This window comes from Papio anubis, chromosome 9, assembly GCF_008728515.1.
Source record: "Papio anubis isolate 15944 chromosome 9, Panubis1.0, whole genome shotgun sequence".
NCBI classification, from domain to species: domain Eukaryota; kingdom Metazoa; phylum Chordata; class Mammalia; order Primates; family Cercopithecidae; genus Papio; species Papio anubis.
This window is the reverse complement of record NC_044984.1, coordinates 76,003,199-76,024,073: the sequence shown is the minus strand read 5'-3', so window position 1 is coordinate 76,024,073 and position 20,875 is coordinate 76,003,199. Positions and strand designations below refer to the sequence as shown.

Sequence of the window (20,875 nt, the reverse complement as noted above, 5' to 3'; positions counted from 1 at the left end):
TCAGACATACTCAGCTAAGCCTAAATTGATTTTTCTCAAAATGTATTATATAAATCTCTTACATCAGAATCATCTGAAAGTTTCATAAAAAGAAAAAAATGACCCTGGCTGTAACTACTCCAGATCTATGAAAAAGAACAGCTAGTAAAAAGGAGAACTTGTTCTTTTATAAACCACAGCCTCTCAAATTTTAATGTGCATGTCAGCTGGAGACTGTTAAAATGTAGGTTCTGTTTCAGTAGGTCTGGGGTGGGGCCTTAGAACCTTCATTTTTAACAAGCTCTCAGATGCCTCTATTTGACTATTTGAGTAGCAAAGCAGAGATCCCCAAAGAAACAGCATAGAAACAAGGAGAAATACTTGAACTATGTTAATAGGATTAAATGGCAATGAAATTATATTACTTTTCTATCATTCTAAGTTTTCTTCTTTTGGTGGTTAGTGAAAAACTGTCTTATGTAAATTAATGTTCAAAACAGCCCAGAAGTAGTGAATAGAAGAGCTAAATAAGCCAATAGGAAGTTAAATATAATTGAAAATAATTTATTTCTGACTCCTAGTACTATTAATTCAGAAGGTGCTCATGAACCTTTAGTTATATAAATAAGCTTGTGACAGAGAAAAAAAACATTATTTTGATTTGATATGACATGGTCTGAAGTGTATGGAAGGAACCCAGAATTCCTTGGCCTAATGCTTTTCAGGCACCATTAAATTGGGCTGCATCAATTAGCTTTTGCCAGAATACGTTGCCATAACAACAAAAGCCAAATCTCTGTGGTTTGCAACAACAAAGATTTGTTTCTCCTTTTTGCATCGTATTGGCCACCTTGGCTTTGACTCTGTTCCACATGTCTTCTTTATTCTAAGACCCAGCTAAAAAGTAGCTTCAATCAGAGACATGCCATTCTTGAAGTAGTAGGAACTAAAAAGAGCAATTGGCAAGTCGTTCAATGGTTTTCAGGGATTTTGTTGCATCACAGCAGTACTTCTACTTACATTCTGTTGGCCAAAGCTAAGCTTAAAGGCAGTGGTGTGGAAAGTTCACTTACCCCAAATGCAAATACTACAGTTCACACAATAAGAGGCAGGCCATATAATTCTTTTTGAGCGAATAGCAGTACATGGGCCATCCGTGGGTTGTTTTGTTTTGTTTTGTTTTGTTTTGGTACTTAGTGGTACTTTCTCTGTTGACGTGAATTGTTTGTAATTCTAGGGAAAGTGATTACTGTTTTACATTGGAAACTTCTCAGAAGAAAAGCTGGTGTCTAACTCAACTATGAACATTCCCAAACTTGTACAGTGTCTAGCATATTACCCTCTTTCTACAAGTTTTCAGTAACTCAGAATGGACAAAATCCAGGTTTCAGTGACTTTAAAAGAAGAGCAGTAGGAGAAAAGATTTCAAGTATAAAGGGTTGTTTCAGGGAATTTTACTAAAAATGGGAAGAGATAAACAGGTGGTATCTGATGAGTAAAGTGGGGTTAAGAGAAAGTTTTCTTTTCCTCCAGACAGAATATCAGGATGTTTTCAAGGACACATGCTGATAGAAATAATCCATTTGAGAGCCATATATTTGTGATTTATGAGAGAGGGATGAGACATCCTGAAGTAATGTCTTTGAGTAGTTTTAGAGGAAAGGTATAGAATCGCTTTAGGAGAAAAATACATTATTTTTTCTATGATAGTTAATGAGATGTTATAGGATATCAGTAGAGATGGTAATAGGTGGGAAAATGTGACTGGGGAGTTGGTGGAAGTTCTCCTCTGGTTGCCTCAATTTCTTCAGTGAAGTAGGGAGCAAGGGCATCCATTGAAAGTGAATATGAGAGAGGACTTGGAAGTTTGAGTCTAGAGCAGGTAAAATAGTTTCCTAAGAGAGTGAAAGAAAATATGATTAGGGTACAGAGTATAATTACTGGAAAGCACTCTAGGTCCTCATAAGATTTTTTATAGTATTGATTACTAGAAAGCACTCTAGGTCCTCTTAAGGTTTCTATAGTATCTATTATTTACCTATTATAATTTTTCTTTTTTACTTTGTGCATCCATCCTTTCTCCTCCCCCTTATTTCTTGATTATTCAAAGGGTTGTCTGTGCTTGTTTCTTTCGACTTACTTTTATTTCCTTTATTATCTCTACAATGTTTGTTTTCTTATTTATCAATTTATATTTTTATCATTTTAAAATACTTTATTCCACTTTCTCTAAGTTTATTTTTTTTTTTTGTAACTTTATGGGTTAGATGTTTAACTCATTTATTTTAATTTTTTCTTCTTCATTAATATAGATTTTAGGGTCCTAATTTTTTTCTACAAACTCTTTGGTTTCCTTCCAATAGGTCCAGATAGGCAGTGTATTAGTATTCTGCAGTTTAAAAGAACTAAATAATTGATTAACTGTTTTTCATTTCCAACTGATGGGAATATTTTTTGTTTCTTTTCTAAATTTATTAGTGTTTTCGAAATTGTGGTCTCTACTGGGTCCAATTTTTAAATTGTTTATTGATGTGTCTTCTATTATGGTAAAATGTATGTATTTTCTAAAAGAGTTTGGGGAAAAAACATACTCATTGTATAGAATTTAATATATGGATTATGTAGACTTAATCTTATTATGTAAGTTTTTCTAAATTATTATTTTGTTTTTGTTCCCTTGATCTGACATAACTGAGAAAAGCTGAATTAATTATATAGCCAATTTGCAACATGTGTGTGAAAAAATGTTCAACATCACTAATCAGAGAAATGCAAATTAAAATCACAATGAGATACCACCTTACACCAGTTAGAATGTCTATGATTAAAAGTCAAAAAATAACAGCTGTTGATGAGGATGTGGAGAAAAAGGACCTATTATACACTGTTCATGGGAATGTAAATTAGTACAATTTCTATGCAAAACAGTATGTAAATTGCTAAAAGAACTAAAAATAGAACTACGATTGAATCCAGTAATCCCACCACTGGCTATTTACCCAAAGGAACAGAAATCATTATATCAAAAGACACCTTCTCCCCTATGTTTATTGCAGCACTATTCACAATAGCAAAGATATGGAATGAATCTAAGTACCCATCAATAGATGATTGGGTAAAGAAAATGTGGTATATATACATATCATGGGATACTGCTTAGCCATAAAAAAGGATGAAATCATGTCTTTTGCAGCAACAAGGATAGAACTGGAGGCCATTATCTTAAATTAGGTGAAATGACTCAAAAAAAGGAAAGTCAGATGTTCTTAATTATAATTGGGACCTAAGTAATGCATACATGTGAACATAAGAGAATGAAATAATAGACACTGGAGACTCAGAAAGGTGAGAGAGTGGGAGGGGGTTGAGGGATGAAAAGTTACCTAATGTGTTCAATGTGCATTATTTGGGTTGTGGTTACACTAAAAGCCCAGACTTCACCACGAAATAATATATTCATGTAACAAAACTGCATTTGTACCCCCTAAATTTATAAAAATGATAAATAAATAAATAAAAGGCTCAAAATTACATAAGCAATTTAATAACATCTCGTCATTGCTTATAATTATGGAGCTTTTATGTTATCAGTCAGGCATAACCAAATGTTATTTGGAAACTTTATGTAGAACGATTAACAATCACTATTAACAATGTCAAATACAACCTTTTAAAAGAAGATATCCTATAAATCTTTTAATATTGTTTTTTAAGATTATTCAAATTTAGAGATGGAGAATTGTAACCAAGCCAAAAGATGATTGGGAATATTCTCTTTTGAAACAGTTTCGTTTTTGTTTTTGTTTTTTTTTTTTTTGAGACGGAGTCTTGCTCTGTCGCCCAGGCTGGAGTGCAGTGGCCGGATCTCAGCTCACTGCAAGCTCCGCCTCCCGGGTTCACGCCATTCTCCTGCCTCAGCCTCCCGAGTAGCTGGGACTACAAGCGCCCGCCACCTCGCCCGGCTAATTTTTTGTATTTTTTAGTAGAGACGGGGTTTCACCGTGTTAGCCAGGATGGTCTCGATCTCCTGACCTCGTGATCCACCCATCTCGGCCTCCCAAAGTGCTGGAATTACAGGCTTGAGCCACCGTGCCCGGCCGAAACAGTTTTCTTTCCCTGTTTTACTTTTCTTATATTTGTAGATAGCTCAATTATTTGAAATGAGTGACGTAATAATATTTTGAAATATCCCAAAGTGTACTTCAATCTTAAACATTTTAGTTGATAATTTAGAAAAAATTAAAAGATGATATCATTTACAATTTATTTTATTTACAATCATGAAGGAGAGATGTCTCTTAATTTTACCCTCTAATTTATGCTTTCAGATATAAAGCACCTTAAAGGGGAATTATCCCATTATAATATGCAGAGTTTCTCAGTGAACTTGCTTTGTAGACAGAAATTCTAGAGTATCTTTATATTCTATAATTTGCATTACAATAGATGTGTTTGCAAGAATTTAATGAACTCATCTGGAAGCTTTTCAACGCGTATAGATAATTGTGTTCTATAATGTGATGACATCGTTTTTTATGAAAGAAGTGTAATTCTTTTCATGGTCACCTGGGACGTGTGTTAGAATGAAAATACCAATGACAGAATAGGTGACTGTAATGACAGCTAAGAATGTATTTCATTTATTTCCCCCAAAACCACAGTATGAACAGTTTTTACGGAGTGATATATTTGGTCATTGTTTTCATGAATCTTAAGAAAGTTCATTGACTTTCGATTTATTAACATTCTTTCAGCTGTCTGTGTCTGAATTAATTGTATATGTGTCATATACCATTTCATTTAATCCTCACCATAAATTATGTGGCAGCTTGTGCAGGTTGACTGTGCATTTTCTGTAGACTGGTAAACCGTGTCCCCTTTATCTTTTATATTTAAATACAGGCAGGAAGAGTGCAGTGAACTAGTTAGCATTTGGAGATGTTAATTATAGGTTTTAAAGGTTTTGCATGCAGTTAATAGAGCAGGGAAGTATGAAGCACCAAGGTAAAAACACAGACTATTCTTAACGCTAGGTTTCTGAATATATTTGCTTATACACTTTAATATGTGCACTTGTGCCTTTAGACTTTAAATTGAAGGTAGGCAGATCATAGGAGGTTAAATTGTTTGGCTATGTCCTGTTCTTTTGTGTTATATATTACTAATCGACGTGTTATTCATGTGTTTTCTGAACCTGAGAAGTTGAAGAGGTAGTTAATATCTTTTATACTTTGCAAAATGCATCCTCATGAAACTTTAGAAGAGAAATTTTGAATAAAAATCATATTGTATGAAGGCAGCACAACCTGCTTAGATAAACATCCCTTGAACTTTTTTTTTTCTTTTCAGAAGAGGAGTTGTCCTTAGGAGGGTTGAAATGAGGTGATTTGGAACATAAATTTAATATTTTGATAATATAAAGCTTCCTTTGTAGCAACTGGAACCTGCCTGAGGTAGCATCCTGATTTGCATTCCAGAAGGCAAAGGGAGGAAAATACAAGAAGTATTCCTCAAGGGATTTTGCTGTGGGAAACTGAAGCTTAATGTGGAATTGAGATAGGTTTCCTATCTCCTATCTCTCCTGGGGTTCTAAGATGTCAGACAAACCTTTGTTGATTAGGGAGAAATTACTCTTTAAATTTTAGGAAGAAACTACAAAAGCATAACTACCTGTAATTTTAATAATAGAAAGGTCAATGTCAGATCTGGCCTATTTAGATTTGGGGATAAGACACTAGTAATAAATACATTTAAACTCATAAATATATGACTTGATGGACAGTAAATCTTATTTAGAGAAAAATTTGTGTCAGAGACAAGTTGATATATTTGACATCAAGTTCTTAATGATGATTGTCATACACTATCTTCTAATATTATGGCAAGGTACATGACTACTTGATTTTTTGGTTAAGATTAATCTTGGCTGGGAGAAATGTGGGGCTTGGGGAAGAGAGTGAGGAATGAGTCACATTGAATACTTCTAGGTTATATCTACTTTGTATATTGCATCATCTGTATAAAATTGTACAATAAAAAATAAAATATTATTTTAGATCTAAATGCCCTGAAGAAAGTGTCCTATGAAACACTGATTTTTTTTTTCTTGGACACTAATAACAATTAGAAATCAGATATTTAAACTAACGTCCTACATTTCCACTGCAGATATATTATGATTTTACAGCACATTGTTTTAAATAATAATAATATCTATTATGTGCTTATACTATATCAGACACTGTTATATCTCACTGAAATCCTTGCTAAACCCTTACGAGGCTGATGTTGTTATTACCTTGTTTTTTCTAGATGAAGTTTAGAGAGAATGCTTGTTATATCCCAGATCAAACAAACAGTTAAAGATTAAGCCAATTTTATGTGACTAAAAAATGTGTGGATGCTATGGTATCAGTGCTCTGTCATGAAATTATGACCAAAAAAAAGGTTGAGTTGCTTTTATAAAAGGCTTGCAGTAAAACTAATATTTTTATCATCATAAACTTTTAGTCACTCTCAGGTTGGATTAGTATGTCTACGTGGTAGAACAGGGATGAGGGGGGATATGCTTTATGCTTTGAGACCCCCCAATTCTTTTGAAATCATGTTTTAATAGCAGATAGCTAATCACTGAGGGAAGTTGTAGAGATAAAATTGCCAGTAGATGTGTGCATATGTGTGCGTGTGGGTGTTTGTGTGTGTGTGTATTCGGTGTTAATGGAATACAATTTCTGAACAATCACACTACCAGATATAGAAAACATAGTAACCATAATCCCTTCCCATTCGGAGTTTATAAATGCATTGAGGATTGCAATAAGCTTAGAACACATGCATAGCAAAATATATAGTCCTAGGGAGTGGAACCATCATTAAAGAAAATTGATCAGGGAAGTTTTTCTAGGAAAACCTCTGGGATCAACATGAAAGATTCTCCAAACTTGGTCCTTTCTACACCCCTTTCTTCATTTCACTAGAGGCCTTACACTTCTCCTTTTTTTGTAATATTAATGTAATTTCTGATAGCTGCAGCTAGACAATAAAAACTGCCACCTTTTTTTTTTCTAGGATGTTATCATTGATCCATTCATAATAACCTGCCTGTCTGTTGCTGTGCTTCCCAACTTAAGACTTACGGTTCATCTTATGTGCCAATTTTAATTTATTTGGTATTAGAAACATTTCAAACATTTCAATTTACATGCTTCTGAACATGGAATATTTAATCATTTTTGTGATTTTTGTGAGCTTTCATTAGTTAGGGATCTTTGGTTGTAAGTAACAAAAGTTGATTCTGGCTAACTAAAGCCAAAAAAAAAAAAAAAGAAGAAGAATTTATTAAGTGTATAAAGTCAGCTCAGTTACAAAAAGGAAACCCAATAGTTATATTCCAGAAAAAAAATGGGTATCAAGGATTGAGCAGGAACTAAGGGACAATTGATGAGGTGTTTGTACATAAGTTAAATTACCTCTAATTGTTTTCCACCTTCATGGAACTCTGTTCAAAATTTACTCGCAGGTCAGAGAATTGAGGCAGCCTAATTTGAGTCACAGGGTCACACATTGACTAGAAGGGTGCAGTTCTTTAATTGGTGGTCCTATTGTGTATGATGAAGACAGGTAGCATCCCAAAGAAGTTGAGGTCTTTTTACCAAAAGGGGCAAATAAGTGCTGTTCAGGGAAACCAGGGAAAGTGACAGATGACATTCTGACTGAAGGTTTGCATTCTATCCATTTTAGGTCCACTTATGTGTGTAGCTCTTGGCTATGCAAGAATGAAGTTAGTATGTGCATTTGACATGCAGATCCAAATGTATTTAGTGCCAGTAATTTAAAGCAATTTTTCCTCCAAAGCATTTTACTGTATAATCAGTAAGAGCCTTTTACAGAAACATTTCTTTTCCTAATTAAAGAATCCTGTTGAGAGCAAGTGTTTCTGCACAGAAGAGAGTAACAATTAGGGAGTTGATTCTATTTGAAATCTAAAACCTGGGCAGATGTAGGCCATGCTTCCTCACCAATTATATTACAGGTTATTTCACAAGAATTACACTTGACCTCTTAAGGTAGGGAATGCCAGACTATGTTTAAATTACATTTTTTAAAATTTAATTTACTAACTCTAAACACAGATAGAATGGATACAATTTTACAGGGTATTTCACAAGAATCACACTTGACCTCTTAAGTTAGGGACTGCCAGACTATGTTTAAATTATATGTATTTTTAAATTTACTACCTCTAAATACAGATAGAATGGATATAATTTACTAATAAGACAAATATAACCCTTTAACTGTAAGCAAATGGAATAAATGTTCTTTTACACTGAAATATTCTATATGTTTTTAAAAACATATTTTTGTCAATTAAGCTAAGTATGTCATGATGTTATTTATCAGCAGTATGTTACTTTATTTAAGGTCAGTGAACTTAAACAACACATTTTGAAATGCCTTTGTTTCACCTAGATATTAGAATATGTATATATTATTGAAATTTCAGGAAAGAACTGAATTTTTCATCTGTGATCTTTTTAAGATGTATGCTTCAATGCTGTTTTAATTATAGATTTAATTAAACTAAGATATATAAAGATGTTCAGTTAAAACTTTTTAATTCCTCCAAATGCTTCACTTTGGCTTAAATTTCTTTTTGATGTCATTGGTAGCTCAACATATTTAAAAAGAGGAAGAATAAGAAGTATGATACAGGAGATGAAAATTAGGCTTCCGTTTCAAGGACATCCCCTCAGTCAGGGGTAATCATCACAATGAGAACTTTTTAATAGCAAAGAATCAGGAAGCAGAATTAAAATCAGAACTTACATATAGGAGAATTGACAACAGAGCTAAGATATGGACCATTTAAGGTAGAGCTGGAAATGTAAGAAATTCTCTTTCAAGAAAACAAGATATGGCTTTGCATTGGAGCATAAAAATATTTTTGAATTATTAGCAACATTGGGTATAGCTACTATACATTCAACAACACCAACAACAGAGGGCTGAACCCACAAATAAATATTTCTATGAAGTCCAGTACTAACATGAAGTGGAATATTTCTTTCAAACTAATAGAAGTCACAAGATACCAATACTGTTAATGAGAATTCATGTGCAATGTTATTTTTAAATTGCTTTATAACTACTTAATGATTATCTGCCAAGAATAGTCTTTTGTTCTTTATTTGTCAATTTAAACATAAAATATTTTGCTTTGATTTGGTGGGAATAACAATTTATGGAGCTATAGTCATCTTGGCAGTAGCTGACCACTGCATTTAAAGAAAATATGGCTCACTTGCTTGAAATTATTATCACTATTTCCGTTTCCCAGCGTGCTGAAGTTACAGCTAGAATAAATGCCAAGCCAACGTCAGATAGTGAGCATGCATCCTCTGTGCATCAGCCAGCTGTCTCTCATCCTCTCACAGTTTTGCCATTGATGGGATGACATTAAGATTCAGGATTTAAACAAATGAACATAATATGTAGAAACTGTTCAAATATTTATAGCAGCATTTTCTTCAAATGTATTAAATGGGAAGTCACTTTCCATACATTTTGGAACTCTATCCTTGTCTTTTATCTTCAAAGAGATTTTCCACTCTACAAATCTCTAAAATTGAGAAGTTAGACCAGATGGTTTTTGAGAGCCCGTCTGGGTTCTACAAGTATAATGCACATACTTGTAGCACTTGGTGCTTTTGTTTCTTAAGGTAAGAGCTGAACACATTACAATGCTCTTCAAGGCCCTATATAATCTGTCATGACCACTTTCATCCAGCTTCAGTTTCTACCTCTCATCTTTAACACTTCAGCCACATCCCACTTCTCACACATTCTAGAACATTCTAAGGCTAGTTCTCTCTTGATTTAAAGCTACTTTTCCCTCAGATAACTGAATGACTGGTACTCAGTTTCCTCAGGCATCTTCTGAAATTTCCCATTATCACAGAGGACTTCCTTGATCACTTGATGTAAAAGAGTAATCAATCCCTCTACCTATATCTTTCTCTATCTTCCTCTAGCCACACAGCCATGTCACTACCTGACATATTAAAAATGTTTAATATCTATATTTGTTATTTGTCACCCTTCTGTAGTGGATGATGTTAGTTTTATGCCCAAATCTCTCTAATGACCACTCAGGAATGTTCCTGTCTCCCTGTCTTGGGAGAATTACCCTCAGGCCAAATAGGAGGTGCCTCCCCAGCAAGGGACAGGAGTACAAAAGTCCAGCCCCCTTGCCTCAAAGTACAGCTAACTGTGGTACAGTTTCTGCTTCAGATTTTCTCCATGGGATCAATTTGACAATAGTCTGAAGCTAAGTCCATATTCTTGCTTAGTTTTTTTTTTTTTTTTCTCTTCTGCCTTGTCCTGCTTCCCCCTTCCTCTCCTCCTGAGAGCACTTTGCCATTGAATCACGTATACAAGAATCCACATCTCAGATTCTCCTTACATGGAAATTGTACTAAGACACAATCCTGAAAGGTAAGCTTCCTGAGGTAAATTTGTCTCTTTCATTCAGTACTATCTTCCTAGCATCCAGGACAGTGCCTGGCGTATATTGGTGCTCAATTAAGTAATTTTGAATGGCTGTATTAGTTTTGAAGGCCCTAACTATTTTAGGAAGAGCAGCACACTGGTTTATTTGAACTCTCATTGTGCATCTGGGTGAAGATAGTCATATAAACAAATAACAAAGGAAAATAAGTACATCCAGCAGCTTTACCCTCTTCACTTGCAAGCGTCTTACAATTCAATTAAAAAGAGGCTCATTAATATAAATGTACTGTTATTATCCAGTGTTAGATTTCCTGCAGTTCTAATGATGATTTAGGTCTGAAGTTAGCAAACTATGATATATGGGCCAAATCACCCACAAGATAAGAACACTTGTTACATTTTTAAAGGGTTGAAAAGAACAAAAGAAGAATACTGTTTCATGTCACATAAAAATTATATGAAATGCAAATTTTAGCATCCATAAAGTTGTATTGGAACTCAGCCATAATCATTCGTTTATATAATGTGTATGATTGCTTTCTTGGTACAAAAGCGAATTTGAATAGTTGCAACAGAGACTGTGTAGCCTACATAGACTAAAATATTTGCCATCTGGCCCACGACAGAAAAAGTTTGCTGACCCCAGATTAAACTCCCATGTTTTCCCACCATCTCTCAGATTCGTACAATCACATCACTTCAGATCATGAAATGTCTTTAGTGCAACAAGGCCTATGGTGCCATACCTTGTCATTTTTTTTTTTTTTCTGACTTATTCCATTCAGAAAAATCTTTTTTCTTTCCTGGTGGGAGCTTCCTTCTTTTTTCTGGTTACCAGCTGCCGCTTGTCTAGCTGGTAACATTTATTTATCCAAAGCATTCACACCTCTTTCTGAGCACATTTTCTATCTTACCTAGGAAGACATATTTAGCACAAATCTGCTAAAGAAATAATAATTCTAAAAAGTGAAATACATGAAAATGTAACAAAAGCCTCGCAGAAGTCTTTCTGACTTCACAGTTGTAAGTCCAGTAACAAAACTACTTTTAAAGCATCACTTCTAACATGGATTTTTAGGCATTTATTTTTGCTTTCATGTTTTCCACCGACAGTATGAAGAGAAGAGAATGCCCTATGTGTGTGCTGATATGTGTGTGTGTGTGTGTGTGTGTGTGTATGTGTGTGTGTTGGTACTTTCCAAGTATTTTACTATCTTGTTGAAGAACTTTTAGGTGAGAAATAGAATCTCAAGATTATACTTGATATTTTAAATAAATGTCATGAAAATTTTATGCACTGTTTTGCAGTTTTACTATCTCAGTTAGTATTTAGACTATAGTTCTAATGAGTAGAAAAGCATGAGCTTATTTCCTATATAGGCTAATTAGCTCTATGCTCTTCTTTGGCAACATAAACTACAATTCATCCAAATGTTTTGCTGATCCAGCTCTTTATTCACATAGAAAACAAGGCAATACAGTAGATAAAATCAGTAAAATTAATTTTGTAGCTTTGGTTCACATTCTAGAACAAACTTTATTTTATGTATTTAGATTATAATTCAATATTTATAAAAATTGTTACTCTATATTATATTTAGATAAATATAAACTTAGTGGTAATAAATGAATAATTAGCCATTATTACTAGCTATGACCTTACCTATTAATATTAAAACAAAGTATTTCTGAAACTATGTCACTATTACATGTTATTACTTTATTTACTCGATAAATATATTAAATATTTGTTAAAGAAAATACAAAAATTTATTCCAATTCTCACTAAAGTTTTTAATTGAACTGTGAGTTAAAATTTTAAAAAGTTGTTTATATATTAAGGTCAGTCATTTGTAAGAAACTGTAATTGTGTTGGCAATAATAGTCTAAATTTGATTTTAAGTATTTAATTTTTAATAGTAAAAAAGACAAGATAATATGAAATCAAGGGAGCATATGCCATTAACTTTTCTAAATTTTATGGGAATATGCTTTTATCAGTAATTGTATAATGTTTTATGTGATACAGATTTCCTTGACTAAATTTTATACATGCAGCTTGCAAAACATTCTAAAATTACAAATATATTTCTCATTCACCCAAGCATTAAAGTTTATATTCATGGAAACTGAGAGCAAATGTATTTCTCTAACCATTGTTATGGACCTCACCTTAATCTTATTGGGGGGAAAAAGCTGAGAAAAAGCACATAAAGCTTACCATATCCTAACCTGCCCATATCCAATAGCTTTTCTTCACCTGAGGCTTAACCTGATATCATCTGAGAAAATGTAATTTTATTTGTAATCTCCTACTTAAAAAATAAATAAAGTATTCTGTATACAAACCATAGAGCACATGCACAAATTTAAGAACACATACTGATTTAGCTATTAATACATAAGTATTAACATGTAGTAGATTCAGCTATTGATACAATTAAATTCTCTTGAGATTAATAAATGGGAAAAGAAGTGAATGAAGATAAACAGTTCACAGTCTTACCAAATGTACAAAGAGTATTCCTAGGACTAGAATCCTATGTACAAATTGTGTCATTTCTATTTTGTGCTCTGTATATTGAGAAATTTCAATATATGTTCCAGGGTTCTTGTGCCATCTTGTAAAATTAGGACCAAGGAGTACATCTATTTCTTTAACAATTTGACCTCCTCTTGTCTTCCAGTTTAATATGAAGAAGAATGACTGAGGGAGTTTGGAACAAACTTTCCACTTCATTAACATCCATTGACTATTTACAGATAATTATATATCAAATCCTCTACCACTGCTTCCTCAAAATGTTAAGTGCTGACATGTGCTGCTAGTGCAATTCCATATCAAGCATTAACATATATGTCCTCATACATAGAGCTTTTATTTGCATAAAAGAATACCCCTTATGTTCATTTTGGTTCATTGCTAAAGTCAAAGGGTCTTACCACAGTTGTAATTAAATACAATATCTCCATGAAATCAACCACATATGTTTTATGAAAACTGTTTTTGCAAAACATATTATAGGATATTGTCTGAAGGATACTCAGACGCTCTATTTCTTCAGAGTCTAACAAAATAACCACTTTGATATCTTCCCAGCTTTAAAATATTGACATAACCAAGGCTGATCTTCTGCCTTTTCATTCTATAACCACTGTGAGGGTATGCTTATCCATCCAGGGCATTCAATATAATTCACAATGTGGCAACTCCAGATGATTTATGCTTCCTCAAGGAAGACTCACATCAGCAACTGGTTGTTTAATATGTTCCTTTGACATTAAATAGGAATATCAAGCATAAAATATTTATAACTTGAATACTTAATTCTCATTCACCTTGTAAGAAATTGCTCACTCAGCTGCCTTTCATACCTTTGTAATAGACCCCGTTCTTTCAGTTGCTCAGGTCAAAAGTTCAAAGTCATCCTAGATTTAATTTTCTTTCTCCCCCAAAATATATCAGCCAGCACTTAATCATCTTTGCTTTACTTTCAATACATAGAATTGAATGCATGAGAGTGTGTATGAATGTATATACTTATTATATATATATAAGGACATATTTATGCATCTATACATATTTATCATTTGCTCTGACCACATCTCTCTCTCTGACCACATACTACTCACCTCTTTGTTTTCTTTTCTCCAATTACACTGGTTCCCTGGATGGTCTTCAGAACTCTTCCTAAAATAGTCTTCTTCCAGCGATCTTCACAGATCGTTCTTTCATTTCATTAAGGTCTTTGTTCCAAATGTCATCTTACTATTGAGGCCTACCCCTACCATTCTACATAAAATGAAATCCTCTATCTTCGGCTTTTTCATCAATGGCATTTATTATTAACAGACAAATTGTCACTCTTCACATTTCTCTAGATGTAAGCTTTATGAGAACAAGGATTTAGTTTTGTTCTCTGCTATTTTCTCAGTGATGGGAATAGTTACAGACACAATCAATTTTTTTTTTTTTTTGATGAGTAAATGAACCAGGTTAACCCAAGAGTAAAAGTAGACAGCAAGAAACTTCATGGCAGTGACCTGAACAATATGCTATAGTCTAACTACATTAGCAAACCTATGAGATACCACTAGCACATTTGGACTTCCAGAACTAGGAGTGATTGAATTGGGATTGCTGTATAACTGTAGAAACTGGCATTGCTGGGTAAAGGAAATGGTGTCTCTTTTATTTTCATTATGACCCTGCCATATTTGCAGACTACAAAAGTTGTAGAAGAGTAATAGTTAAAGATAGTAAAGCATTTTTTTTCATATACAGAAACAACATTATTTGTAAAGTCTTTCACCTATCAATAGAGTTCTGCTACACTCTGTATCTAAATTAGAGATCATACTCTTCCAGAGTATATAGTAGAAGCAGTCTTCCTAGCTTTGAGTCCCAACTTTATTACTCTTTTAGCTAAAGTGGCCTTAAGTAAGTGGTTCGACTTTTCTCATATACAAAGAGGGAACAATACAACAAAAATAGCCTCATAAGTTTGCCTTGAAGCTTACTCAGTTTCATGCACTTAAAACCCTATACCCTAGGGGTGGAGCAAGATGGCTGAACAGGGCAGTCTTATTCTCCAACTCCCAGCTGTTGTGAAGACTGCACTCTGCACCAACTGAGGCCTGGTTCATCTCACTGGGGAGCGCCGGAATGCATCCGTAGCTGTCAGCTGCTGCAGCCCTCACTCCCAGCCAGAGCCAGCAGTGGGCCAGGTACTCCCCACCTGGGAAGTGCAAGGGGAAGGGAACTTTCCTAGCCAGGGGAATTGAGACACAACACCTGGAAAATTGCAACTCCCACCACGCGCTTTAAGCAAACAGGCACACCTACAGGGGAGACGCGCATCCCACACCTGGCCGGAGGCCCCACGCCAACGGAGCCTCCCTCATTGCTAGCACAGCACCCGTGATCTTAGAAGGGCCAGGCAGGCAGCTGCAGGGCTGGGGAGGGGGCCCTCAGCCATTGCTGAGGCTTGGTGAACAAAGGCTGAGTAGCTCCAACTGCGGGAGCCTACAGCAGCTCAAGGAAAACCTGCCTGTCTCTGTAGACTCCACCTCTGGGGACAGGGCACAGCTACACAACAACAACAACAACAACAACAAAGCAGCAGAAAACTCCTGGCAGACACAAACGATTCCTGTCTGACAGCTTCTTGAAGAGAGCAGTGGATCTCCCAACACGGAGGCTGAGATCTGGAGAAGGGACACTGCTCTGCCTCAAGGGTCCCTACCCTCTGAGGTAGCCTAACTGGGAGACACTCCACTAGGCAGTCTGACACCCCACACCTCACAGGGTGGAGTACACCCCTGAGAGGAAGCTTCCAAAGCAAGAATCAGATACAGGTACACTCCTATTCAGCACAATATTCTATCTTCTGCAGCCTCTGCTGCTGATACTCCAGGCAAACAGGGTCTGGAATGGACCTACAATCTCCACAGACTCTACAGCTGAGGGTCCTGACTGTTAGAAGGAAAACTATGAAACAGGAAGGACATCACACCAAAACCTAATCAGGTCACCATCATCAAAGACCAGAGGCAGATAAAACCACAAAGATGGGGAAAAAGCAGGCGAAAAGCTGGAAATTCAAAAAATAAGAGCACATCTCCCCAGCAAAGGAGCGCAGCTCATCGGCCAGCAACGGATCAAAGCTGACAGAGAATGACTTTGACGATGAGAGAAGAAGGCTTCAGTCCATCAAATTTCAGAGCTAAAGGAGGAATTACGCATCTAGCGAAAGAAAACTAGCAACTTGGAAAAAAGTGGAAGAATTGATGGCTAGAGTACTAATGCAGAGAAGGTCTGGGTAATGAAATGAAAGAGATGAAACCATGACACGAGAAATACGTGATAAAATGCACAAGCTTCAGTAACCGACTCGACCAACTGGAAGAAAGAGTATCAGCATTGAGGATCAAATGAATGAAATGAAGCGCAGAAGAGGAACCAAAAAGAAAAAGAAGAAAAAGAAATGAATAAAGCCTGCAAGAAGTATGGGATTATGTAAAAAGACCAAATCTTACGGTCTGATTGGGGTGCCTGGAAAGTGAGGGGGGAATGAACCAAGTTGGAAAAACACTCTGTGATATCACCCAGGAGAATTTCCCACCTAGTAGGCAGGCCACATTCAAATCCAGGAAATACACAGAACGCTGATAAAGATACTCCTCGAGAAGAGCAACTCCAAGACACATAATTGCCAGATTCACCAAAGTTGAAATGAAGGAAAAATCTTAAGGGCAGCCAGAGAGAAAGGCTCTGGGTTACCCACAAAGGGAAGCCTTCCCATCAGACTAATGTAGCAGATCTCTCAGCAGAAACCTCCAAGCCAGAAGAGAGTGGGGGGCCAATATTCAACATTCTTAAAGAAAAGAATTTTAAACCTGGTGAATTCCCATATCCAGCCAAACTAAGTTTCAAGTAAGTGAAGGAGAAATAAAATCCTTTACATGATAAACAACAAATGCTTAGAGATTTTGTCACCACTAGGACTGCCTTGCACAAGAGACCCTGAAGGAAGCACTCAACATGGAAAGGAACAACCGGAACCAGCCATTGAAAAAACATGCCAAAATGTAAAGACCATCGGGAGGGGCTAGGAAGAAACTGCATCAACTAACGAGCAAAATAACCAGTTAATATCATAATGGCAGGGATCAAGTTCACACATAACAATATTAACCTTTAAAATGTAAAATGCACTAAATGCTCCACCAAAGACACAGACTGGCAAACTGATAAAGAGTCAAGACCCATCAGTCTGCTGTATCTAGGAGACCCATCTCATGCAGAGACACATACATAGGCTCAAATAGAGTGGGATGGAGGAAGATTTACTAAGCAAAATGGAGAACAAAAAGCAGGCTGTAATACTAGTCTCTGATAAAACAGGACTTTTAAACCATCAAAGATCAAAAGAGACAAAGAAGGCCATTACATAATGGTAAAGGGATCAATTCAACAGGGAAGAGCTTAACTCTCCTAAATAATATATATGCACCCAATACAGGGAGCACCCAGGATTCATAAAGCAAGTCCTTAGGAGACTTACAAAGAGGACTTAGACTCCTATACAATAATAATGGGAGAATTTCAACACTCCACCGTCAACATTAGACAGATCAACGAGACAGAAAAAGCTAACAAGGATATCCAGGACTGAACTCAGCCTACAAGAGCAAGCAGACCTACTAGACATCTATAGAACTCCCCTCCACCCCAAATCAACAGAATATACGTTCTTCCCAGCACCATCGTACTCTACTGCAAAATTGACCACATAATTGGGCAAAGCACTCCTCAGCAAATGTACAAGAACAGAAATTATAACAAACTGTCTCAGACCACAGTGCAATCAAACTAGAACTCAGGATTAAGAAACTCAAATCAAAACCGCTCAACTACATGGAAACTGAAATCAACCTGCCCTGAAATCGACTACTGGGTACATCACGAAATGAAGGCAGAAATAAAGATGTTCTTTGGTCCAATGAGAACAAAGATACAACATACCAGAATCTCTGGGATACATTTAAAGCAGTGTGTAGAGGGAAATGTATAGCACTAAATGCCCACAGAAAGCAGGAAAGATCTTAAATTGATTAATTTAACATCACAATTAAAGAACTAGGGAAGCAAGAGTAAACACATTCTGAAAGCCAGCAGAAGGCAAGAAATAATTCAAGATCAGAGCAGAACTGAAGGAGATAGAGACACAAAACCCTCCAAAAATCAATGAATCCAGGAGTTGGTTTTTTGAAAAAGATCAACAAAATTGACAGACCACTAGCAAGACTAATAAAGAAGAAAAGAGAGAAGAATCAAATCGACGAATTAAAAATGATAAAGGGGATATCACCAACGACCCCTGGTGAAATACAAAACTACCATCAGAGAATACTATAAACACCTCTACGCAAATAAACTGGAAAATCTAGAAGAAATGGATAATTTCCTGACACTTACACTCCCAAGACTAAAACCAGGAAGAAGTGGGAACTCTGAATAGACCAATAGTAGGCTCTGGAAATTGAGGCAATAATTAATAGCCTACCAAATCCAAAAAGTCCAGGACCAGATGGATTCATTACTGGAATTCTACCAGAGGTACAAGGAGGAGTTGGTACCATTCCCTTCTGAAACTATTCCAATCAATAGAAAAAGAGGGAATCCTCCCAACTCATTTTATGAGGCCAACATCATCCTGATACCAAAGCCTGGCAGAGACATTAACAGAAAAAAGAGAATTTTCGACTGAATATCCTGATGAACATCGATGCAAAAACTCAATAAAATACTGGCAAACCGATTCAACAACACATCATCAAAAGCTTATCCACCATGATCAAGTGGGCTTCCATCCCTGGGATGCAAGGTTGGTTCAATATCTGCAAATCAATAAACATAATCCAGCATATAAACAGAAACAAAGACAAGGAACCACGGGATTATCCTTCAATAGATGCAGAAAAGGCTTTTGACAAACTCAACAGCCCTTCATGCTAAAAACGTATTGAATAAATTTGGTATTGATGGAACGTACCCCAAAATAATAAGAGCTATTTATGACAAACCCACACAGCCACTATCATACTGAATGGGCAAAAACTGAAAATTTCCTTTGGAAAACTGGCCTAAGACAGGGATGCCCTCTCTCACTAATTCTATTCAAATATATACAGCGTTCTGGCTAGGCAATTAGGCAAGAGAAAGAAACTGGAAGGGTATTCAGTTAGGAAAAGAGGAAGTCAAATCTGTCCTCCTCTTTGCAGATGGTGATATGATTGTACATTTAGAAAACCCCATTGTCTCAGCCCAAAATCTCCTTAAGCTGATAAGCAACTTCAGCAAAGTCTCAGGATACAAAAATTAATGTGAAAATCACAAGCATTCTATACAATTCACAGTAACAGACAAACAGAGAGCCAAATCAAGAAATGAATCATCTACAATTGCTTCAAGAGAATAAAATACCTAGGAATCCAACCATAAGGGATGTAAAATGACCCTTCAAGGAGAACTACAAACCACTGCTCAGTGAAATAAAAAGAGGACACAACAAATGGAAGAACATACTATGCTCATGGATAGGAAGAATCAATATCAGGTGGAAATGGCCATACTGCCTGCATGTAATTTATAGGATTGGAATGCCATCCCCATCAAGCTACCAATGAGTTTCTTCTACAGAATTAAAAACTGCTTCTAAAGTCTAAGTATGGAACCAAAAGAGCTGGCGCATATCTCCAAGAGACAATCCTAAGTCAAAGAACAAAGCTGGAGGCATCATGCTACCTGACTTCAAATCCATACTACAAGGCTACAGTAACCAAAAACAGCATGGTACTGGTACCAAAACAGAGATATAGATAATGGAACAGAACAGATCCCTTAAAATAATAATACCACACATCTACAGCCATCTGATCTTTGACAAACCTGACAAAAACAAGAAATGGGGAAAGGATACACTTCTATTTAATAAATGGTGCTGGAAAATTGGCTAGTCATAAGTAGAAAGCTGAAACTGGATCCTTCCTTACTCCTTATACAAAATTAATTCAAGATGGATTAGAGACTTAAATGTTAGACTCCTAATACCATAAAACTCCTAGAGGAAACCTAGGTAGTACCATTCAGGACATAGGCATGGGCAAAGACTCATGTCTAGAACACCAAAAGCAACGGCAGCAAAAAGCCAAAATTGACAAATGGGATCTACTAAACTAAAGAGCTTCTGCACAGCAAAAGAAACTACCATCAGAGTGAACAGGCAACCTACAGGAATGGGAGAAAATTTTGGTAATCTACTCATCTGACAAAGGGCTAATATCCAGAACTCCTACAAAGAACTGAAACACATTTACAAGAAAAAACAAACAACCCCATCAAAAAGTGGGCAAAGGATATGAACAGACATTTCAAAAGCATACATATCTCATACAGCCAACAGACACATGAAAAATGTCATCATCACTGGCCATCAGAGAAATGCAAATCAAAACCACAATGAGATACCATCTCACACCAGCTAGGAATGGTGATCATTCAAAGTCAGGAAACAACAGGTGCTGGAGAGGATGTGGAGAAATAGGAACAATTTTACACTGTTGGTGGATTGTAAATCCAGTTCAACCATTATGGAAAATATGCATGCTGGTGATTCCTCAAGGATCTAGAACTAGATGTACCCATATGACCCGCCATCCCATTAATACGGGTATATACCCAAAGGATTATAAATTATGCTGCTATAAAGACACATGCACACGTGATAAGCTTCATTAGCGGCACTATTAATAGCAAAGACTTTGAATCAGCCCAAATGTCCACCAAAGACAGACTGGATTAAGAAATGTAAGTACATAT

The 20,875-nt window shown here is 35.9% G+C and overlaps 1 protein-coding gene across 24 annotated transcripts in view; it reads left to right on the top strand.

Moving 5' to 3' along the window:
- PPFIA2 (PTPRF interacting protein alpha 2) overlaps window positions 1-20,875 on the top strand; it is a 508,974-nt gene that overhangs the window by 35,892 nt on the left and 452,207 nt on the right. Inside the window, exon 1 of one of the 24 annotated variants that reach the window (XM_031651109.1) lies at window positions 10,409-10,476. The exons of the other annotated variants lie outside the window; for them this stretch is intronic. The gene's annotated coding sequence lies outside the window, so the exon portion shown is untranslated. Of the gene's footprint in view, window positions 1-10,408; window positions 10,477-20,875 lie in introns of those variants that run through there. 24 annotated transcript variants of the gene reach the window in all.